The following is a 25614-nucleotide window of genomic DNA, read 5'->3' on the forward strand; positions in this document are numbered from 1 at the left end:
TGCTTCTTTGATATAAGCCATATTTGAGATCTGGTTTTACATTTATCAAGCTGCTGAGGTTCTCTGAATCCCAGATTTTCAAATTATTCATCATTTGAATCTAGTGATTGCAGTATAATATTAGTATGTAATTTCATTATGTTTCAATATCTCTTTCACTGCTGATCACTTGACAGTTCAGTCAGGAAAAAAAAAAAAAAAAAAAAAAAGAGGATCCTGTTGTACTGACATTGGGTTTTACCAAGGCCATTTCTGACTGGTTTAGGTTCTTTCATTTAACAAAAAGTGAATGCTCCTAGATTATGAAGACAGTGCTTAAAGGGTGACATGGTTGGATCTCCAGCCTAACAATTTATGATCTTGAATAAATCACACTTCTCACTGGTTTCTGAACCTTGCAGCATATGAGTGTATAATTTCTTCACTGGTGAGAGGATCTTATTCAAAACGCTACTACACTACTAATCTGACTGCAACAGGAACCTGGAGGGAAGTAAAAATTGCATCTCTACAGACACTTTTCCTCAGGCTAGATGATCCAAAGAGTACAGATGTGAACAATGTGCACTCTATAAGGTAACCAACACATAGATTCATACCTTTTTTGTACCCTCACTGTTTTCACGACAAGTTTGGCAGTGGGATGAGCACACAAGCTTCACATAATTCATGGAAGTGAAGGAAAAACATTCACAGAGATCACGTTCCAGTGATGGCATCGGGCATGGTGTCTAGAGAATACCATGTGTCAGAAACAGTGATGGGAGAAGGTGGAGGTAAATAAGCTTGTTTCTTGTTGGCTGGCTTCATTCATTCAGAGCCCCCACTTGCTGCTTGCTCGAGGCAATGTCTTTTTATGTCATTTGGAAGTGGTGGTTCATAGCTGCTATTATGGTTAAGAGAGTGAATAAAGATCACAGCTCTGGTTCTGAAACTACATTTCTGATGGTGTTTTTTATAGTGGGTAAAGTTGTACACATCCTATAAATGCTTTCCTGGCTTGTTTATTTTTTATTGTTTTTTGTGTGATTATCCAAAGACATTCTCAGCTGCATTTTCTTCATTAGCCTAATTCACAACATTTTTTTTGTTGTTGAAGTCTAAATTGAACTTCAGCTTTTGCCAAGGATCGGCATTTCTCCCTACATTTAATTCATCCAGTGTAGCTATTGAGTGACAAGGGCAGTGTTAATTTATGATTGGATATTGGAACCTGAAATAACAATTGGAAAGGGAGAGGCAAGAGGCTTTCAAAGCATGAAATTAAAACCTTTGGGCTATGGCTTAACTTGCTACTTATTTTTCTCATTTTCTCGCCATCAATACTTTTGTTCTACTCTTGATGTGATGTTTTTCACAGGACATGATCTGGGGCCTTATTCACTCTTTGTTTTCATGTGCTATATGGGGTATTTTTTACTAGCTAGTATTATAACCCATTCTCTGTCTGTTCTTACTCAGATGTCTGCTATTAATTGTCTTTATGAGAGTTATGAACTTTTCTGAGATATTTGGCTGTGGTTCTCCTTTAACTTGCATGAGAATCAGATCTCAGTAAATAAAAAATGGAGATTTCTGGGGAAGCCTGAGAGCTGGAAATCTTCTGCTTCTGCACTAAACTGGCCCAGGGCACCATCATGCCCATGGATTAGTGATCAGGGAAACCAGAGAAGCTGATCCCTTTTCCTGGAAGTGTTGGCCTTGGCCAACCAAAAATCTGCCAGGCAGTGCCTGGGCCCAGTGTGAGAGGGGATGGGACAGGGCAGGACGGGACAGAACAAGGGCTGTTCACATCATGGCCCGAGCCAATCTGTTCAACTTGTCTGACAGGGAAGAGTGGTGAGACTTGTGAATCCAAGTCTATCCATTTCCCCCATGGGGCACAAAAAAGGTGCAGGATATTATTTCTTTTAATTAATATTAGGATTAAGATTAAAAGTAAATAAGGAAACAGGAAGGCAAAACATAAAACACGCTGGAGAATAGCTGCTAACTTATTTTTATGAACTTTGCTGTAGAAGGAGAATCTGAACTGAATTATCTATTTTCATGACTTCTTGTCCTTCAATTGAGGGACTTCTTGTCCTTTTGTCCTTGAAGTTAGAAAGAACTTCCAGGAGGACTCATATATATATATATATATATATATAATATATATAATATATATATATATATTATTCTACTACCACCCCAAAATAAGACATTGGAAACCTCTTTCTTTTCTGAGTAATATACTGACACCTTTTATCCTATGCCTTTTCTTTTCTTTTGTCTTCCACATTGACTGTCCTTTTGAAGCAGAGACACAGTTTGCTGTCAGTGAGTCCACAAGAGTGCTCTGAGCTATTGCAATGACAGTTATGATTTCATGAAATCATGATTGGAATAGAATCTTGTTATTTAAAATAACTCTGAATTGCCAGGTATCTCAGAGGGCAAGTGTTAGGAAAAAGATAATCAAAGCAGGTGTGAAGGGTTGTTGGTTGAAGATTTGCTTTCTTGACTTGCTATGGAATAATCAGGTTCCACTACTTCCAAGTGAAAAATGCTGTAGGTATAAAAGAAAGTTCAAATATGCTATAAACTCATTCTGCTGGTTCAGAACTGTTCAAACTATTCTGTCTGCACCAGATTTAATATTTGATGGAAGAAGCATCCATCCTGTGCAAAGGGCATGAAATCATAAAACCAGTATAAATTCCTGCAGTTCAACAGTCATGAACCCAATCAAGATCAGTTTTGATGTTTGAGCTGTAAGGAACAAATGCTTTACTTTCAATAAGGCCACTGGTTTTGTTAAATAAATAATGACTTTCAAACAATACTTAGGACTATTTCTTCCAGTACCTAAAGGAAACTGGAGAGGTATTTTCCACAAGGGCATAGAGTGATAGGACGAGGGAGAATGGCCTTAAGCTAAAGGAAGGCAAACTAAAATTAAATTCTTCCTTGTGAGGGTGGTGAAGCAATGGAACAGGTTGCACAGAGAAACTGTGGGTACTCCATATCTGGAGTTGTTCAAGACTGGGTTGAATGAGGCTTTGAGCAACCTGGTCTAGTGGAAGGTGTCCCTACCCATGGCATGAAGGATGGTACTAAAGGATATTTAGGTCCTGTGCAACACAAACCATTCTATGACTCTATGAAAAAAAATAAATTTTACTCAATGTAATAAGTCAGTCCAAATGATACAATTTTATTCTGAAAAAAAAAAAAAATTATGGCCTCAACTTACTGGTCTTATGTATCAGGCTAAACTCTGATGTATGTTATGCCAGGTTCAATCAAGATCCCTCCACACAATGTACCCTGGTCAATTGATGCATTATTAGTGTGCTAAAAAAAGTGTAAACGGGATCTGAATGAATTCTTGCAGTTTGTGACAGTTAGAAAACAGAAAGTATTAATATAGACACACTTTTGAAAATAGTGGTGCATGAGTGACTGGATAACTTTTTGTAAAAGATGTTTTAAAATCTCATTGGGAAAAGGTTTTGATGAAAGTGAGTGCTACAGCCAGAAAGAGCAGAAGGTTATGGATAAATGTTTTGCCCTTTTTTGGACTGCTCAATCTGCCAGGTTTGCATGTATCTGACACTGTTCAAATGATTTAGAATTCTACAGAAGTCTCCCCACACAGAGGAATGAGGCAAAGGAGTTGAGTAAACTGGAATGAATCTCAGCACACTATCAATGCAGTGCCAGAATTTTAAAGTGCAAAAGTTGATGGAACTGTGTCTGAGAAGTCAGTGGGAAATTCCCACAGAAAAATTGGATACAGTTTTGTTGCTGCTTGTCACTTCCTGGTTGCATTGAAACCACCATTTATTGTTATCCTGCCTGGGTGTCCATAAAAATTATTTGAGTCAGAGCCAGCAGTAACTCATTTCTTTCCTATGTAGCTTTTGCTTGCCAGAGTCTTAAATTGTGAATGGCTCCACTGCAGAAATAAGCACTCAGTTTTTAATCAAGGATCCTGATACAGGCTTAAAATCAAGACATTATATTACTAAATTATGTCTTATAATACTAAAAAAATACTATTTTATATTCTGTTTTGTTAGACTTATTTATTGGCATATTAAAGCTTTTTCCTGTAACAATGCAGGGATATTTTAAAAGGTTTCAGATGCCATAGAAATTAAAGAGGCTCTTTTAGCTACTCTATATTTGTAATCAGTTCTTAAAATTACATAATTTAAAAATTAATTAATTTTGTTACATGCAAGTATTCTGAAAAAATCTTACTTCTGAGATGTAACATGGAGAGTAACAATTCAATATGAGTAAGGATAAAATGGAGCTGGATAGTAATGTTGGTACTGGAAAAATTTGAAGGAAATACATAAATTAGTCACTAGATATTTACAAATAATTTCTTATGAGTAGACTATCCTCCTTTAACCATTCAGATATTTATTTCATCACTTTGGGCAAGAATATTTTTCTTGGCTTCCACAACAATTCTAATTCTAAATTCTAATTCTAAATTCTAATTCTAAATTCTAATTCTAATTCTAAATGCACTAAATTTTTTTTTTTTTTTTAATCAGGCAGACACAGGCTGAAATGCTGGATCCAAATCATTTCCAGATTAAGGAAAAAATTATATGCACTTACTTAATTCCAGCAGGCTGCAGCCTCTATTATCAAACAATACAGAGACTAAATGCAACCAGCATCAAATTTGAAGAAACTTGATATCTGAACCTGACTTTCACTCTTAGGTTCAGGATCATTTTGCTTAGATAATTTCAAACACCAGAATCATTCTCATCAATGACAGCAGCAACCTTTATTGACATGGGAGAATATACTTCAAGAACACTCTTGGGAGGAAGGCTCCCACAAACATTTTGGGAACCTCAGAACTGGTGAAATGGCCCAAAATGCATGCAGGCTTTCTCCCCCCTCCCCCCTGCCAAACCTCTGTCTCTGTTTCACAGAAAAAAATTATATTTATAGTTTCCTGTACAGAGAGAACCTGACCCATACCTAATGTAATGTCTCACTCCTCAATGAAGTGTGTTGTTGTGGTTATTAGGGTAGTCTCAGAAAGGCAGACTGAGAATATCCACCACCTAACAGGAAGACAAATGGACTGCCTAGTGAGTCCAGCATCATGACCAGTTTCCTGGTCTACGAAACACTTTCTGATCTCTTGGTCTTGTTAGAGCTGATTGTTTAAAAGTTGATCAAGGCAAGCATTTGAGCTCTCAGAATAAATAGCCCTGCTTCTTTTGTAAAAGTGTATCCTTTATTGCCCTAAAGCCAGCACAGAACTTTTGAGCACATGTGTGGATGCAGGTTATGTCACAGAAACAAAACACAGCAAACAGCCCTGATCTTCTGCCCAGTATGAGGAACTTATTTTTATGAGCTCACATGTTCAGACTGAACGTGATTCACTTACCTGCAGAGATCCAAAACTTGCCAGTCCATGTCTGATGGGAAGAAGTGTTTCTGGGGTGTGTGTTAGGTGTGGCAGCTGTGGGTGCAGGTGTGTGTGCTTGTGAGCTGCTGCCCTCTGCTGCACACCTTCCCAGCACCTCACCTCCAGCCACCTCCTCACCCCAGCCACAGCAAGGTCATCATGTGCTGAGCTGGAGAAGGGAATTCCCTCCTGCCAGTGGGACATTCAGAGAGTCACCAAGCTTCGCTCTGAGCCACCCAAGAAACTCCTAGCAGTCTATAACTGTCTTGAAGTGGAACAGAGCACTGCTTCTGCCCTGGCATCAGGTGAGTGTGCAGATCTCCTCAGCCTCAGCATCTTCACCATCACCATAGCAGTGGGGAAAAGCTTCTACATGAAGACAATCTCTTTATGAATCCTGGCAACTGTAATAATAAGTGCTGTAGCAATAGGCATAGAAGTCAGCACAACCCAAAATTTTAAGCTGTTTGTCACTTTACATATCCCCAAGACAAGAAGAATTTCCTACAAGCACCACTGGGGAGGTTGTGCCAGTCCATGGGCTCAGTTTCTGACAGACCATGGACTTTATCAATCACTTCCCCTCACAGCATGGAACAAGAAGACATGAACAGCACTTCTTCTAAGAGAAGGGGAGAATGAAGATCCTGCCTCTCTGCCCACCAGTGCCAGAGCTATGGCTCTCACCTATGGACAGCTGCCTGAAGGAGCTGTCTGAGGAGGGTTCTGGAGAAACAGAGTGTGATGAGAAATCTGCAAGTTAAAACAAGACAAAATGTGTGTGCCTGGCAGTATCTGAGGACAGAAAACATACATTAGACTGTGCAGAGAGCTGTAAGGGGGCTGGATATGGGAAAATATTTTTTTATCTAATTCAGGGTCTCTGTCTACTGACAAGGGGCTAGTGAAGATGGCTTAAGAACAGGCAAGCTTTGGCTTAGGCTGAGAACTGTCCAGACACTCTCCAGACTCCAGGCAAGCAGAAGACCTTTCCTTCTGTCCCTGCTGCTCATTTACATGTCTGCAGAAGACTACAGCCATTGCAGGTCTGTCAGCCTATTTGCTCCTCTGAATGCCCCCTAACCTAACTCAGCTGCAAAAGAGTTCAGCTAACTGAAGCTGTTTAATACAGATTTTGCTGGCCTGGTTCATTCTGATTCAGATAATTTAAATAAGCATGTTTTTTGTAAGCAGCAAGCTGGAGCTGTCAAAAGGGTAGTGAGAAATATCAGGCTGAAGAGTGTCAGATCACAAAATTCAACCACAAAAGGACACACACCCGACACCCAAAGACTGTTATGAATGAAGAAGCTCCAAATATATTATTCCTTATCAACTTCAATTTCCATGTGTTTTTGTGGAAGTGTGCACATGCAGTAGGAATGTGTACACAAGCCATGGGCCTGGACAGAGAAGAGATTATGAAAAACGAATAATAAGAAATGAAACGGCTCACAACTACACATTGTCAAGCCATCCAAATTCAAATGCTTTTTGTCTTAGGAAACTGTTATTTAGGACTTTCCAAATAGAATTCTCTTATGTTTATCTTGCACATGCTTTTACTCCTTTTACCTGCTCTCCCTGAATTTTTTATTTTTAACTTCAACATCTGGAATTTTGAATTTATTTGAGCTGTCTTAATGTGGCCTGGTGATATGAATAAGAAATAATGGTGCAACACCACATTTTTTTGTACATTTTCCAGTGTGTGGTTGAAGCAGACTGGGACAGTAAAATACAGAAAAAAACATTAAAGTATAATGGCTGTGTGAGCATATTGAATTACTGATGACACAGACAACGTAAAACTCTACTTAAATGCCAGGGCTAACCAGGACCTTACAAGTGATTAATCATTGGTTTTAAAATACCAAACTTTTTTGGCTAATAATATTTCTACCATTTCAAATTCACCAATTACCTTCCTTATGATTCATATCTCCCCTTCATGATTTCAATCTTATTAACATTTTTATTATATTCATAAGAGTAGCCAGTCCTGGTTACAGCATCCAAAGACACATTTAGGACCTAGCCCAACCATCTAAGAAAAAATGACCACATCTTTCCCATGGCTGAAAACCTGGTCTGGAATGAACACTGTGTAAAATATGACCACCAAATGTGTGACCAAAGAGGTTATGATTACACAGTCTTTCCTAACCTTCTGCACTTCAAAACCTTCTGCACCTTTTCCTTACACATCTGGCCTTGAAGAAAGCTTTTGTACAAGGTGTGGGGTTTTGCTGCTGTTCCATAGTTTTGCAGGGACAGTTGTGTTACCCCAGTCAGTGACTGGGGGAAGACATTTGTGCATAAGCAGAAAGCAGCTGCTTTGTGCCTGTATGAGTTTCAGGCATATATAAAATATGAAGGAAGCTTGTCAACTCAGATTAACTTTGGAGACAACCCTTCTTCAGCCCATATTGCAAACAAAGGAAGAGAGTCTGGGAAAAAAGAGCATATTGGTGAATACATGGCTTTGACTCTGTGCAATCAACGTTAAACTTCTCTTATTTGTTGGCTTCCAAAATTGTCAAAACAGAGCAAGGAAAGTTACTTTATTGCAGCACAAGTCACCAAGTGCTTTTCAGGAGGAGGCAGGTCCTTCCAGATATTCACTTCAAATGCACAGATGAAAAAAAAAAAAAAATCTAAAAATGACAAACTGAGATTATGTAAACAATTTCAAGACACAGCACTACAAAAAGAATATGTTCTTGATGGCAGCAGCTCAAATAAATCACTCCTACTGAGCTTGCAGCAGTAGTTTGAGCCTGAATCTCTGCTCTGATTTAAGAGAAGCTAGAGGACTTGGGCTTTTCCAAATTATAGCGAACTTGTTGCTAATATAGGGAATTTTAGGTTTCTGGAAGAAGTAAATTGTGAGGTTAAGCACCACCTCCTTTTGAAAAATTGCCCTGAAGACTGGAGCTCTAGTAATCTAATATGGAGTTAATAAAACCTGTATAGAAAAACAGAAGGGATGATACCAGGGTTGCTGTTATATTATTTTTGAAGACAGTCTGGGGCTTTGTGAAATATCTTTTATAAGTTCTTATTCATTTTCAGAGCAGTTATGGGATTTGTTAAGTACACTGGAGTTTTGTAATAATGGAGATATTTAAGGCTACTTTTTTGTTTCTGGTGAGATGTACAAAAACTTGGTTTTCATTTTTTATTCAACTGCCTTTGGTATCTTACCTGTGCCTTTAGGAACTATTTTCCCTTTGTGTCACTGAGCATCTGATTTATCAAAAACACTGGCATATCTTTTACTTGATGGGAAAAATTGTCTGCTGGAAAGTCAAGTGCCGCTTACTGCTTGCCTTTCCAGGCACAGAAAAGGAATTTGATAAATAATTATGTCAAAATAATTTTATTACAACAAAATGGACTATTGTCACTTTTTTCTATATTTATTCATCTATATTTTTATTTATTGATTTTTTTGGGTTTAGAGGATATATGTATATATCAAAAGAATCCTTCACTGATGTTCATAAAATTTACTTTTCACACTGTTTCTTATGAACATTTAACCCTACCATATTTCTAATATAAATACCCCGTTCCAGTCCAAACAGGCCTCTTCAAATTTTGCCCTGCATGGACATTTGATATTTTGGGATTTTAAATGAGATGGAACTTCATTCAACATTGCATTTTACATCTCATGACTATTTGCCTTTGTGGAAATCAAAATGAAGTTAGTATAGAAAGTTACCACGCTGATTTTGCAGCATTACAAGACTGCATCAAAATAGTTCTAAGTGACCACACGCAGTGCAGTAAGGCTGGAGAGGTGGCCAAATATTTGTAGCCAAATATTTGTAACCATTCAGCATTTTCTAGTAATGTGCTGGGACACTAGCTTCTATTGTCCAAGAAGAAATTCTGTCACCTATTGAATAAAATGATAGTTTGAACTTGTTTATTGCTTGTCATGTAGAATTAGAGAGTGGATTAATCTGCCTGTTGATGTAATTTGGGTGTTCTTTTGCATGCCACTGAAATGCAGCCACCTCTGGGGAGCTGTGTGGCAGCTGTGTGTAGCTTAAGGCATTGCAATAGTGTGGGAACCAAGTGAAGAACTGTGATTTAGTGGCAACCTGGATTTTTTAGCAGTTACTGCTCAATAAGTTCTTTGAAATGGTGACTTTACTGCCAGTTGCAGCAGCTGCTGGACTCTTACACTTCCATAAGGAGAAAATTAGAAATATCTAATTCCTTCTTGATGTTTTGTTGTTGCTGCTGATTCAACACAACAGCTGTCTGTTGTTTGTTTGTTTGTTTATAGAATTAAAGACATAATAAAAATAAAATATAGAGGAAAATAAACTATTCTTAGCTACTAAGCAGACTCACACTTCATAGGTATATAGGTTTTTATTGCTTTCTACCTGCCAGCATTCTTAAGCAGTTTGTCTGCTGCTTCTCTTTAGCTACAGTTTTCATCTCTCACTGTTTCCACAAAACCCCAATCTGTCAATCAACCTGAGAAGATGGAGATTAGCATAAAACAATAAAAATAAATCAAACAACATTATTTTCCAAAACAAACAAAAAAATAAAACCCCCTTGAAGTAAACACATCATAATTTGACCCCTCGGAGTAAAAACTGTTTCAACACCACTGTGTATTACATTATTTTCCATAATAACAGTCAAAAGTAGCCATTTGTTCTATGTATTGTAAAAGAGATGTATCCCCAGGGGTCTCAAGAATTAGATAAGGGTTGTTCTGCCTTGGGATGGAGCCCAGAGAATTGCAGCAGCTGCATGTGCTCACCCATTCAACACCCAGAAAATCTGGTGACAAAGAAAAAGATTCAAAAAAGGTAGGGTGTCAAGAGGAGAGACACCTGGGGGAACATTTTTTGAAATATCCAGTGGGGTTTTTAATATTCAGTGGAGAGGTGCAGCAATTTCCACAGGTGAGACTGAGAGTGCCTCAATCCAGAGTCCATTGATTTGGGCTTCCTCCAGAGAGCACCACAATTTGCAATATGTGAGTCCATCTTCCCTCATTGAGAATCAGCTAATCAACATCTAACTCTTCACCAGAAAACACTGGAGCCCAATCCCACTCTCTGCAGAGCTATTGTTAGAGAAAAAATATAAAGCTTTACACTAACAAAATCAGACAGAAAATAGGAGTCCAAGAGTTCATTCTGTATGTAGAAATAATTAATAACCTGCTACACATTAAAATAGTCAGAAAAGTAGATTCTTACCACATGTTTAAGGAAAGAAACTATAATTATCTGAATTTTATGAATGAGGAAACAAAGACATATTTTAGGTTTTATGTCTCACTTAGCAAAAATTTCAAATGTCATAAGTAGTGGTAAATCCTAGAAATACTTCCTAAATCTCTACTCTACTGCTTTATGGTCGTGACCTATGTTAGTAATTTTGTAAAAAGTTTAGTATGAAGAAACATTTTCTGTGCATTTATTGGTTTCCAGCATAATAGTACTGAATAAAAATTGTCTGTATTTAAAACAAAGCTTAAAAATAAAGATCCCTTCTCAATTTTTAAATAAATTATAATATTAAGTATAAAAGCAAAATAATATAAAATTAAGCTGATGTCTTTCACTTTACATTGTTTCTAGAAGTGATCAGAACAGTCCTATCTAAGCTCCATACAATAGATTTGAAGTTAGTTCATCCTTATGTAAGGGAAGAAGTCACAATTAGCCAATTTAGATGCTGGAATGTTGCCACAAGTAATCATTGTCTGATGAAAATCAAATAATAGGTACTGCTTAAATGTGCTGAATAAAATCTCTATAGAGGATACACTTCATAAGCAGTGTTTATTTTCATGCAGTTTCCACACATATGATGCAGTAGCATCACAAAAGCAGTAGACAGCAAGACTGTGGAGAAATCTATGTAACAGTAGATTATTTTCACTGAAGGGGTCAAGTGAGTTTTACATTCTTATTACTCTTAACAAATTCCTAGCTTGTCAAAGTTTTTTTGAAAAATAATGAAAGAGAAAAAAAAAAAAAAAGGAGATAAGATTGTGGATCTGTGAGTTCAGTGTGGCTGCAAGATGCACAGAAAGCTCCTTTTGCAGTCAGGGAGAGTGTCAGTGAAAGTGGCAGAAGGCTGTCCCAGGACTGCTGTCCTCTTCTCATGACAAAGCTTCTGCAGCAATGATATTTAACAGGAAACTTCTCCCTTCTTTGCAGCTTTGTTGTACCTTCCAGTTGCTGTGGGGTAGAACATAGAGAATTATGCTTTTGGGGACAATACAGCATCCTAAAACGAAGTGTTCAGAGGAAATTGCTCATCTAATACACCTCCCTGTGCCTTTCTCCTCAGTGTAGAAAAAAGTACATTTGGCAATTGTATTTGTCAGTAGCAGTTAAATCAAAGGATGGAAGAGAAGAATCACAAATGTCTATTCAATATTTTTGTTCTGTTTAAGATAACTTTGAAAATTTTCTTTGTGTATTTTAAAACAAAAGCAATCAAATAATGAAATTTAATTTCCTATGCCTTTGTTTCATTCTCCACAAAACTGCTTTTGCACTGAGATTTCAAAATATTCAGAGTCATATGAAAGATTCCCATGGCCAGTTTCCTGATTAATTAGTTTAAAATTTTTCATGGATATCTGATATCTTTCAGACCTTTGGGGAGAGAAAGTTGTTACAGGAGTAGCAAGAGGGAGATAGCAGATTTATAAGAGGAAGAATCTAAGCACGCTGCTATGCAGTCATTTCTATTCTTCCACAGACTTTGCCATATAATATATATCCATTGCAAGAAATCCTGTTTGCATTGAACTCAGTAGTTTACTGATAATTTCTAAGTGATTAATATTTTACCTAAGGAATTTTGAAATGGATGTAAACCATCACTCTTCAGGACACCGAGGAACATACAATTTGTAGAGTTGGGTAGGGAATTCTCCCTGTGTGCAGGTCATTTATGATGTGGTAGAGCTCCAGACCTGTGCCTATGTGTGGAGTCACACTGGGAGACTGACTCTGGCTCTAGCAGGACAAATCCTCCTGCAGCAGTACTCCCACTTGACAGCCTCACTGCGACTGACTGAGGACTTTCTTCCCAGTCTCTTATAGAGTTTTATAAAAAAATGTTTTCTGCTTTTCTTGGCACACCACTTCTTCATCCCTTCAACAACTCTTTGCTCCAGAATTCCTTACATCTTATCCTCATTTATGTAGAATTATTCCCTTTTGAAGACAGGATTTTAGACTACATGGACCACTACATTTTTTTCATAAGATTACTCTCAGAGATGTTTCACCAGTGTCATGTAGGAAAAAGACATGTCCTGACAAAAAGACAATGGTCACAGAGAGCCACTGTTAGTGCTGGGATTTCATATTTCACTGATCCTTATCAGATTCAGACATTTTTATCTCACCATCATCTCCTCTCATTCTCTAGCTCTTCAGCATTTCCCTTCTGCTTAATACAGACTGAAGAGTTTTACTTTAATTTTTGACTTGCCTTGTGTCCAGAATGGATTTCAGCTAAGTATTCCCAGCCCATATATCTGACAACTCTGGTTCCTTCTCTGTTACTTTCCCATCCCCCCCACAGCCTGCAGCACCTCATAATTTAGTAGTATCTTCAGATTTAACAAATGTGGTGTGTGCTCCTTCTTCAATGTCATTAATTAAATTTTGAATAATGCTGTGCCAAATTCTCAGTGCCACAGCACTTCCCTACAACAAGATACATTTCTCTTTAAATTATACCTCTCTTTTGCACTGAGTGCTTTTGGCATTGTACATCCCCAGGGCTGAAGATGTGCTGTAGTGAAAAATCATAGATAACAATGGACTATAATATTCTGATATCTTTGGTTTAAATAAGCTATATTTCAAAAGTTTCCTTGTACATTTGGAGCTTGAAATGCAGGTGTACCATATCTCAGTAAACAGAGGAGATGTATTAATGGGTTTGGCAGAGCTTAGAAAGTGCAGATTGAGCCAACTGTTTGACTTTGGGAGAATGCCTAATGTTTTATTAGCACTTCTGCTTCTTCTCAAGAGAAGTCAATGGTCTTTTGGGAGGTCTGATAAGATAAGTCATTAATGGAGTACTAGTGTTTCCAAGCAGGGAAATTAAAATCATTCTGTACTTCAAAAAGTGACTTTTTATAAGTGTATCTCAAGTTATTCTAACTTGTACCTCCACTCATAAAAGGCCTGAGGTATGAGAAGACTGTCGGGGTAATGACATCCTCCCTCGGCACTTTGCTAACGTGTAAAGCTAAATAGCATTTCCAAATAGTTGACTTTACCTGGGATTTCTCAGTAAGGTCAGCCTCTTGTCAGATAGCTATTTTCTGAATGCAACCTAACAGAAAAACTTAATGACCCCTATTTACTCAAGTAGAAATCCATCAAAGGGACAATTAGCTAATTTTAAGCATAAATTGGCTCCCTGGTGAGAAGCAAGCTTATAAATAAACCATTTCATTTGTTCACTGAACTAGACTGTCATGCAAGTGAAATTGCTGACTCCAAAGCAGACAAATTGGCAAACTTTTCTTGCCTTAAGTGCCCTGAGAGGAGTGAGGGGAAGAAACCATGGGAAGCAGTTTCCTTTGCCAGTGCTGTTGTGCAGGCAGGCTGGATCCAGACCCATCCCTGCTGCATCTACACCACTCTCCAGAGCAGGGCAGCCCAAACTCTGCAGTGACTCTGTTGGCAAGCAGGAATGGTGCAGATAGACACAGCTCCTCAGTCTCCAGCTTGCAATGTGGACATTAGCCCAGCACAGGGAGGGAAGAGCAGGTCCGTGCTCACAGTCTGTGTAGAATCCAAAATGTTTGCAAGTTGCACTGTTGGTTTTTGTCTGTTGGTTTTTCCTCTCTTGGATGTTCCTGTCACCATGGTACATGTGCACCTTTAGTCTTCACTGCAATTGTTTTTCCAGTGTAGAACAGTTTCCTGGAGGTTTCTGGCAGAGTCATTGTGCCTCAGTTTCCCATGGGAGGCTCTTCCTTTCCATAGGAACAAGGCAAGGAAGAAAGGTCTGTATCTCAGGAGGTTGCCTTGACACACTGGGGGCTTTCTTTTTTTCCCCAAACCAACATTCTTTGAAAGCAGCATGTGCATCTTGCCAGTGCTCATCCCCACACTCTTTCCACAATGCTAGCTTTTTTGAAGTGAATGCATAGCAATACCCTCAAGGTATTTAAGATGTGCCAAATAGGGCAATAGAGAAAAGGAGGGACATTGCAGGCCAGTTTCCAATCCCGTGAGATGTGGGGACTGAAAATGTCTGATGAGACCTCAGGGAATATTCAGGCAGGAGCTTTCCTAGGTCAGACAGGGGCTCAGTAGGGAAACCTTATAGCTGTCTTCACTCTATTTGAATAGTTTGCTCCAGTTTGCTGTGCTCAGTGCTATCAGACCTGAGATTGTTTATAAAAGCAGCCAAGTTGCTAGAGGCAATAAAAAGAGGAAGAAAAATCAGATACTAAAGTAGAATTTAATTACCTTCTTCTGCATATTGTTTTACTTAGCCAGATTAATATATACTAACTTGTATAAATGTGTGTGTGTGCTTGTGCATGGAATGCTGTATGTGTGGTGAGATTGCAACTGTATACCCAGTTTGCTCTGGTTTTAATGCATATTATCTTTGCCTATAGGAATATTCCATGACTAAATCAATAAATCTCATCCAAACTAATCTGAAAAAAAGAGACACAACTGTGTTCACAGCCTCTATGCTCAGGTAGATTACCTGTGTTCAGAGGATTTTTGGGACCCTCATCATTCCATTAAACAGATGGCAGAAAAGTTCAAAATGTGTGGCAATTTGCTTTGGCCTTTCATACCTGAAAAGTGATAGGAAGGTCTGTTCATGCTGAATATTTCTCCCAGAAATTTTGCCTTTATGGGTCTTTATAGGGTTTCACCTGACACATTAATGCATTTAGGCCTGATTTAGAAAATTTGTGACTCATCTATTCAGAAGTATTGAAGTATGAGATTATTTTCAGCTGGAACACTGAAATATTTCCAAAAATCACACAGGAGAATGCACTAGGAAAACTCAATATCCAAGTTTTCCCCCAAAGAAGTCAAGCATAAAATCTTAGCTTCACCACAGCTTAGTTGCCTTCTGTTTCATTAACTAGCCATAAATTTTCTTTATCATATATATATATATATAAATTCACAGAAGTGTGTCCTGGAGAGAAGGAAAACTGAGGAACATATGTCCTAATATCACTGAGATATTTCTAGTAGAGGCAGGATAGCTTTTTTTATCCCTTAAATTTCTGTACAATCTGAGTTGAGAAATGCTATAATTGAAATTAATAGCCATTCTCTGGAAGTTACAGACGTGGAAATATAAATCAATAAATATAATTAGTTCAGTCCTTAGCCAACTCACACCAGATCTGTGGTTAATGGAGCTGCCTCCATTTACAAATCATTTAAAGAGACAAATTAACACAAAAAAACATTGTCGAGTATTTTTTCCTTCCATTTAATCTTAGTGTTTAGAAAAGAAAGAATCTGCTACAGAAAAAAAAATAAATAAATAAAAAAGGAGGCTAAGAATAGACCCTAAAATATATTTGGTGGATGAGGACTCATGCTCCCAGTATTTTGTGGACAACCACAGCTGTGGGTCAGCACACATTCCCATAAAATGGTTATCAGATGCAAGCATAAAGTTTCCCAGCAGTACTCTTGTGGTTCAGTTAGCAGCTAGCAATTCTCACCACACAGCTGAAGTCATTTCCCTGGGTTTGCCCTAGTTTTTTAAACAACATGAAACACACCGCAAATTCTGGAAAGCTGAGAAGATAATTCTTGAAGCCAATGCTCAGTTTGGGAAAACTATAGGAGGGGAAAGAGATTTAAGGTATGTACACAAGGCGTACAGGCACATCCTGTCTTGTAGTGTATCTTCATTGCAACAAAAGGAAAAGTTGTTTTCAGTTATTTTTTCAAGGTCAGACCACACACCACCCTCTTCCCAGCTTGCAAATTTTATCTCTTAGTCCCTGCAGGAAGGAATAGCTGAGATATTCATATCAAAGCTGCAGGCTAGGGTCGAAGTAAGCGTCACTGATGAGATGTTCCCAGCATTTAGAGTCATCCCTCATTTTGGTGGAAAGAAAACCCATCTGTCTTCTGTTTCCCTTTACTGGGTGATTTGATCATGCCTTAGAAGGGTAACACTCCAAGAGTGCTGAGTGAAGATCAGTGCCAGCTATTCCATGTGGTTTTCTTGGACCTTTCCACAAGGTTGAATCTGAATTGCTATCAAATACAAGTCCTTTCAAACTTGCTTTGTCAAAATAATGTGTCCTCTGGATGGGAAAACAACTAGGTGAACCAAACATTTCAGCTTATAATGCTAAAAAAATTGTAAATGTTTTTAAAGATTCTGGTTGCAGTGCAAATGAAGATGCATGCTGCTTTTTTGCAAAGAGGTCATGCTGCTTTAGGTATTCATTGGCATGACCATTCCCAGTAAGTGCTCATGCAGGGAATACTAAAATTGCAGTTTCTGTTATCTTCCATAGGAGTTGCTTAGTCTATTCTTAGATTAGAAAACCACTCACAACTCCTGTTCTTCTTTGTACACCTCTGTTTCACCTACCATAGCACATGGATCCCACTCACAGTTGAACTGTGGGGCCCCTAATGTTCACCATGCTGTGGCATTTAGATTCATTTGCCAGAGTTAGCCTCCAGACCATCACAGACTATGGATACTCCAGATTGCACTATTGTTTTTCTTGATGGACACAGTATTATTAAATCTTGTGGCATAGATGAAGATAGGAAGAAACAACAATGTGAATATGAAGATCATACAGGATGGCTATGAGACTAGATAGGAAGAAAAGTAATTATTGTTATGATCTAAGAAAGCATTTACATATGCTAGAATATTTAAATATGATAGAAAGTGTTTCAAAATGAGAGAAAATGAAAATAGGGTATTAGAAGTACAAATCTTATACACCAATCCCAACTCCTATCCTGCTTTGTGACCACAGGCACTCTTGTGTATTTCCCACATTTTCTAAAAAAAGTCAATGATAAACAATTGTTATTATTATCTAGCTTCTAGATAACATTTTTATCCATCAATTTCAAACTACATTACTAACAAGGTTGCATTATTTTTGTTCTCCAGATTTGAGGCAGAGACTCTGCAGAGATTAACAAAAGGACTCGCCCAACCTTCCTAGCAGATTGAATTGGAACAGGACACACTTTTACTTTGGTTACTCCTAAATAGAGTAACCTGCTGACTCCCACTTTGCAAATTTCTCTCTAATCCACAGTGGGTTCTAGACTGAAGCAATCAAAGTTTGAGGAACCTTCTCATTCTGAGTTGAAAGAAATGATGTACACTAAGTGCATAGTAAATATTTTATGCATCATCTCCAAAAGACACCAAAGATTAGTATATCATTGCTCAAAATACAGGTAAGGATTTGCTTGACAGAAAAATGTTGCTTTCGTGACTATTTTGTATATCTGGTCAGCAAATGGATTTTCCAACCAAGGGGAAAATAGAAACAAAACAGAATCTTGCAAAATTCTTTAATGGAATAACATGCAAAAAAAACCCCAAAAAACCAAAAAAAACCACAAACCAAAACATATTCACTTCAGGTCAATGAGAAACCTTTATTCTGATAAACTTAAATTATTATCTCAGGCAGACCTTTCATTTATCCTTTTAAAATAAAGAAATCTACTTTTAAAGTATGTTTTAATTGATTTTAAAAGAAATATGATAAAAATCAGTAAGATTTCCAAATTATTCAGTCACTATACAGAGAAAAAGTTTTCAAAGGTGAATTTTCCAACTATTTTCTTCTCCACACTTCCCATTTTAAATGTAGATGTTTACTCTGCAGTGTGCTCTTTTAACTGCTCTAAATACTTCAGACTTTTTACAACATTTCTTATATTGCTGTTTCAAACCATTCCCTATTTTTACAATTAGAACTCTAACCTTTTCTTATCAATGTATTGTAATGATTTACTTTGTTCTAGTTAATAAGATACTTTTGTTCATATTTGTATTTCAGGATATTTTGCTAATTTAGTTTCTGTTTAACAGTAATGCTTCTAACTGGATCCAAATACGTTAATGTGGATTATTTGGTCTTGATATCAACAACAATGTGGCACTGATTCAGAAGTTATCAGAAGTAAGCTAAGCAGTTTTAAGGAACAAACTACTTGGTGGAGTGGAATGCTTCTGATGCCGGCAATAGATTTCCTTCTAGATCTTCTAGAGTAAAACTGCCACAAGAGAAACCTTCAGAGATTTTAGATTAAATTTCAGAAACTTTAACAAAAATGATATTGGGAAAATCCCATCTGCCTAACCATTCAGCTGGTATTCCTGTGTAGATATAGATTAGATAGATATGGATATGGATAGATCATATAGAGATTGGTAGATAGATAGATAGGTAGATAGATAGATAGATGATAGGTAGATAGATAGATAGATATAGATGATATAGATATAGACATAGACATAGATATAGATAAAGATATATTCTGGTTTTCAAGTTTGTGTGGCTTGTATCTTATTTTCAGTGTGTTATGCCAAATCACAAGTACAAGAAGGCAAAATGCAACATAGCCTTGAGATATTGAAATAAATCTCATATTTTCTGATGGCCCAACTTTTGATGTTTGAATAGTTTAATTTGACAACTATGCCATGGCTTTCCATTAGCATTTACCAGGCTCAACCTCTTCAACAAGGTATTAGGATGCTGAATCAGAAAAGAGCTGTCAGCATTGTAAGCAACATAGGCCAGAAGTTCCCTTTTACCACAAACTGATTCAGACTGATTGCTTTTCCCATGGGATGCTCTGGCTGAGTGTCTGGAGCATGCTACCACTCTTACATATAATGGTTACAAGAAAAGCCTATGGGCAAAACTTAGGTGGAAAAAGAAAACTGAACTAAAAGCAGTCATTCAAGGTAGAAAAGAGCTAATATAGGCTTTCAATAGCCCTTTCTGATAGCTTGTAAAATATATTTGCCTTTCCCTCGATGGAGACACCAAACATCCCTTTTAATGGAGTTACTTACTTTTTTGATGCTTTTTGGTACTTAACACTGCTTGTGATTTCTAACTCTTCATCAGATTTTGTTAAAATTAGACAAAGACCTCAAACATTATTAGGAAAGGTCAGATGGATAGATAGACACATGCATGCACACAGAGTATGATCAAACAAGCCTCATTTCCTTACAAGCCTGAGGTAAAAATAACATTTTGCAATTTCCACTGCCAGAGTTTCGAGCACTTCTCATTACAGGATCAGGAATGAACCTTGGCACTGCTGACTGGAGTCATTTATTGTAGACAGTGAAATTATTGTTTACCCTCCAACAAAATGTTTCCTTCTTCTTCTGGGCCTCACACAAGAAGTGGGCAAATTGCTTAAGAGGAGAAATCTAAATCCCACTATGGCTTCCAGAATCTCTCAACCTTTTGAGAAGTACCAAAGAGTTGAGGACTAATAGGTGAGGAATAATTGATTTGACATGCTTAATCTATTCCTTGTGCATGGATATGTGTGAGCGTGTGGCAGTTTCCCCACATCAACCATCAATCAAGGAAAGTACACCTACTTCAAGTCCAGGAAAAAAAAGCTTGTCTGGGCATGACAACAGCACAGAAACCTTTGACAAGGTGACCTACAAAGAACTGATGAAGAAGGTGAGAGTAGGGCACTTAGTCTCTCTCATAGTGAAGAAACCAGGGGTTCACAGTGCAATGCATTGATAACGGCATTGCTTCTAAAACAAACAAAGGGAGAACCTTTTTCACACATAACGTACTTTCAAGATTACAACATGTAATATAAAAATAAAAGGATTATAAAAATAAAAGCCAGTCACAATGTTTCCATGGAACAGGAAGATAGAACAAAAGGAAGCTAAGCACAGCCATTAGTTACCTCTCACCTCTTACTCCATGTAACTTTCTTCTCCACCCCTGAGATCAACCATTATATTTTTCTCTTTGCCTGCAGCACAGAACTTCCAAGATAAAATTAACAACTCTGACATAGCAGCTGCCCTGTGAAGGAAGGATTTACACAAGAGAAGGATCACTTTTCTCTGTCCTGAGCCCTTCCTTGCACTGTATTCCTGCCTCTTATTGCTGAAATACACTAAACAACATTATCTTACCCAGGGAAAGTGGCAACATAAAGAGACATACACGTTAATGAATAGCATCCAGATTTTTGAGAGCAGAATGCAGTGTTTGTGGTGACATTAGAAACAACATGTAAATTTTTACAGCTGAATTCAAGGTAGAAGTTGTAGCCTCTGCCTTGCAATAAGAAAATGTGAATTTAACACAGGCAAGTGGTGTTCTCACTGCAGAGTGTAGAAAGAAAAAACTCCTTTGCATACATCCCAGGGAAATGTTCCCGCCAGAAAAGTACTTTGCAGACATTTTCACCTTTCAGATGAAAAGTGATGTAGCTACAATTCTGCTGAACAATACTTGAACTGTAACAGCAGCTGTTCTGATCAGTGCCTAAAAAAATACAAATCAGCAACTTTAGAGGTGGCCCAAATTAGTGCATATGCTGATGAAACAGAAGTCATCCAAGAATACCTGTAAAACCGCAGGCAAGGAGATGTCTGATGTCTCCTTAGAAAAATGATGAGTTCTAATTCATATATCACTGACCTAACAATGAACTCAGATCTTGCAGAAAGCAGTTTGTACCTCATTGATGAATTCCCCTGTGTTTGACAACCCTGTAACAAAAGCAGCTGATGAAGCAGATGCAAGGGGAATGATTCTACCACCATTCATCAGAAGACTGTTTGTTTCAAGTTGTTCTAATAAAAAAAACCCAAAACTCTTCAAAAGCATGAAGTGATGCCTCTTGAAACTTTGCCAAAAGGATTTTTTCAGTTACCCCAAAAAATGAAATTATAAAAAAAAATGACAGAAAAAAATGACAGAAAATCTCTCTGAATTGGAATTAGACTTGCCAATTCTGAAGGCCAGATAAAATTATTACAGCCATGACCATGTCATGACCAATAATTACAGCTTTGAATAATTTTTGATGAAAAATGAGAAGATTTTTTTAAAAATTGCAGCAAAAAAAAAAATAGGAGAATTTTCAGAAAAATTGTGTCAGAGATTAAATATCTATCTGTTGAAAAAACTCCAAAACCAAAAAACAACAACAAAACAAAAAAAAACCCCAAACAAAAGCAAACAAAACAAAACAATAAACCTCCCCTGAATTCCTGCAGGCTGAATTCAAAATCGAAGATCGGGCCAACACTTCAGGAAATTAAACTGATGAAACTTTTCTCTATCTCCAAATGCCAACTGTGAGTATGATGCAGATGCCAAAGGTAGTGCTCTTCTCAATGACAAAATCCAGCATATGCTGTGAAGCAAGAGAATTTACTCTATTTTGATAAGTATGGTTGAAATTTTGGATTGCTCTGTCATATTCTAAAATAATGTTAAAGAACTATTTATTAATCAAGCAATTATTTTAAATATGCTAATACTACCTCATACTACTGTTATTTCTTTAACGAATTTTTGTGGTGAACTACCTGATGATGTAAATTATCCACAGATATATGTGTGTGGTTACAGTCATGAAATTCTATCTTTAGAGAAGTGCATATTGCTTGAGGTGTTGATTATTTTTGTCAATAATATGTAATATAGCTACAAATTTCATTCACATGTCTTGGAAGCAAACCCCTAATGTTTTCTCTAGCAAAAAGCTGTAGAATAGATCACATTGAAGTTGTTTATGGTTAGTTGAAAATTCCATTTAAGAGGGTATCTGTAGGTCCACTGCTGGGACTGGGAAGGCTAACTATTTCACCATATTTGTCTTTATTGTATCCTGATAACTCTTTCCTACTGATGATTAAATCTCTAAATGGAGATTTGTGTCTCTATCTTTCATGGGTTTTCTTTCATTACTTGAATGCAGTGTGCCATGAAATACTTGGTTTCATATCTCTGCCCAGTTCCATAATTTCCCTGGATGTTCTTTCCACTGGAATTCCATTCTTTTTAGACATAGATAGACCCATTTAAACAACTTATCTTCTGCATCATAGCCTTATATCAGCTTCATATCAAAATCATTCTTTTCTTGTTATAAATTTGCTGCTTATTAATATACAGCAATTTTAATCATATTCTGTTTATCCATGAGTCTCTTTACTCACTTCTTTTGGCCCATTCTGAATATTCTCGGGAAGGTAGAGGTTAACATCATTATAGCACTATCTGAATTGTTGTTTAATATATCTTCACTTTGCTTTAACTCTCAATGTTTTTGTGGTCCCCTGTTCAGCTTGTAATATAGTTTGTATTTCTACATCACCTCCCTTCAGGACAACAATTTTTGAAATTGAAGGTATTACAAATTGGTGTCAAAAATGACACAAACAGTTGACCACTGTAAAGAAATAATTTGAATTGAAGTGGTAGGGATAAGAGGTGGTCTGTTAGGAACAAAATGCATTGTCCTTTGAGGACTCTTCCTTGGATAACAATCTAATATGTCATAATAAAATTTCTTGTAGTGGCTTTTAATATTTGCCAGCTACAGTCAACATACAGACTCTTCTGTTGCTGACCACTCTGTGTCCTTATGGCCTGTCCATCAAAATTATTAAAGGGAAACAGTTCATTAGGTACTGCTGTAAAATATTTTCTGTATAACACTAAAATACTCAGAGGGAAGAAAAAGAGCTACTAAACAAAAATAGTGACAAAATTGCAGATCTTGTATTCCTTGAGTAAGAAGTGAACTGAATGTACAGTAGGATACAAAATAATGATCTGAGTTCTACAGCAGCTTTTGTTCAAGAGTTCAGATGGTGGGTAAGGTGTCTGAAGTTAAAAGGAATGAAATGCCTCAGAGGCACTACTTCAGACAGTGTATTTTTAGCCTACTGAGCAAGAAAAAAATGAAGAAGGCAAACATTTCCCAAAGTCCTTGGGTTTTGTATGATCTGCCTGACACAATCAATTTAAAATTCTTAGGAAGAAGTTCTGTATGTATTCATGCACTAAAATCAATGAAGTCTTATGCACAAACTCTTGGTGTAATTACTCAGGGTTTCAAAATTACCTACAGCTACTTGCATTGACAGAGCATTTCACTCCACAAGAATTCCTGGGGATGTCTTTTCTTTTCCAGTCTTTAATAAACACATATTCAGACAAAATTCCTACTTGAACTGAGCAAAGGTTTTTGAGCTTAAAAACCAGTCAGAATCAAAATAGTCTGTACTTAGAGGTGAGCTACAAGAAATCCCATAATCTCCTCTCAGAGAACACAGCATGAGAGCACATGAACAGCTGAATCAGGTTAGACCAACTCTGTGGCTAAGATGGATTGTCATGTCTTTGTGTTTAATAAAAATTTCTCTGTTCCTTTTTATTCTCATGATTTTTTCCAATCAGTTTTGGAAACCATGAAAGCTCCCAACATTTACAATTTCAAGGGACAAGGAGTTCTTCATGTCTAGTTGAAGAAATATCACTTTTTGGTCCATGAACCTGCTGCCTGGTTGGCTGATGTAGTAGTTGTTGCACTGCAAGAGACAGTGAACAATAATTTCTTATTCACCTTCTCCATGTCATTCATGCTTTTGCATAGCTCCTTTCACTCATATTCTTTTTCCAGGCTTAAAAGTCCCGGTCTATTTATTTGTTCCTCATATGGAAAATATTCCATACCTCTGATTACCCTTGTCCTTAAAAACTTTCCTAGTTCTACTGTATTCTTCCTGAAGGTGGGGGGAGAGAGAGAAGGAAAACATCCTAAATTGAGCCCCATCACTAGAATACAGGCGTAAATGTATTTTACAGCAGGAATGGTTTGCTCCCTATTCCTTCCCAAATACAGCTTAATGTTCAATTTGCCTTTCTGAGGGTTACTAAGTAAGGAACTAACCATTTATTATAACAACAAGAATTTTTTCTCTTGTAGATAATGCCCTTTTACACATTTTTACTTGCTCATCTTTGCTGTGTTTTTTCTTAATGTCACAAAAATGAAAAAAATAATTTAAAAAAGGAAAAAGAAATCTTTAGCTGTGATATTGCAGAGAAATCAGCCAGTCAGCATGATCTGTCATATTGCCTCATCTCCTTCCTTTGTGCTGGACTAGCACATGCTGTGTTTAGTGAGAATCTCTGGGACTCTCCTGACAGTTTGCTGGGATTCAGGGCAGTGGGAATGAAGGACTCCATTTCGCTCTGCATTCCACCAGAGCAAGGGAAAGAGGTGACCAGCTGTTCCTTCCTGCCAGGCAACAGCAGCTTTTACGAGGGTGAAAAAAAATATAAAAGATCTCTGGATCTTATTATTGCTACGCATTTTATGTTCAACAGTGAAAAAAGAGGGAGTTGACTAACCAGAACTGTTTGAAGTCCAGCTGGTGCTGTTTGGAAGAGGATGTGTCACCTGCAGTTCTGAGGTACTGAGGTGAGGTGGCTATTTAGAATGTGGGTTTGCAATAACTCTGTTTTTTATAGCCTGAGTAACTTAGCCTATATCAAATACATATCACCTGTTATCCCTTATCAAGAACGCCTCTGATGGTTTTGATTAATTTAGTTCATTCATTTTTACCATACAAAACAGCATTGGTGGGCCTGGTCTCATAAAAGCAGATCACTAAGGCCCTTGGGGCACAGGAAACCAGCCAATGCATGTTTAAAAAAAAAAAAAAAAAAAAGAAAGGGAAAAAAACCATATGACCTAGCACAGGAAACAAATCTAATGAAGGAATGTCCTCAGCTTTCACAGGAAATTATTTTCATTTTATGCCATTTTCTGTCTCCATAAAAAGAAACAGAGTTGACCTCCTGTGCTCCTACCTAACCTTTCGGCATCAAGGACTGGAAAGGCAAAGTGTTGCCTGAACCAACAAGATACTAATCCATTCAGAGTGTAACAGAGAACAGACTCTTTTCATCATGGGCATCTTAACTGTCACACCACAGCCAATATTTCCTGAAACAAACCTCAGTAGGGAAGGGGGGATATTTGCTGTTTTGTAACAAGACAGAGATATTTTAAAGGTGTTATGCTTTTATATAAAGCACTGAGCACTTGTTTTCTGCCAAAAAGGTC

General features: G+C 37.3%; 1 long non-coding RNA gene across 9 annotated transcripts in view; it reads left to right on the forward strand.

Annotated features, from left to right (window-relative positions):
- LOC146768469 (uncharacterized) overlaps positions 1 to 18833 on the forward strand; it is a 138730-nt gene extending 119897 nt beyond the window's left edge. For all 9 annotated transcript variants that reach the window (XR_014953082.1, XR_014953075.1, XR_014953078.1 and 6 more), the window contains one exon: positions 1 to 18833. This exon is cut by the window's left edge. This is a non-coding gene — a long non-coding RNA (uncharacterized LOC146768469).
- Positions 18834 to 25614: the final 6781 nt, after the last annotated feature.

Source organism: Lonchura striata, chromosome 2 (assembly GCF_050655825.1).
Source record: "Lonchura striata isolate lonStrDom1 chromosome 2, ASM5065582v1, whole genome shotgun sequence".
Taxonomy (NCBI): Eukaryota; Metazoa; Chordata; class Aves; order Passeriformes; family Estrildidae; genus Lonchura; species Lonchura striata.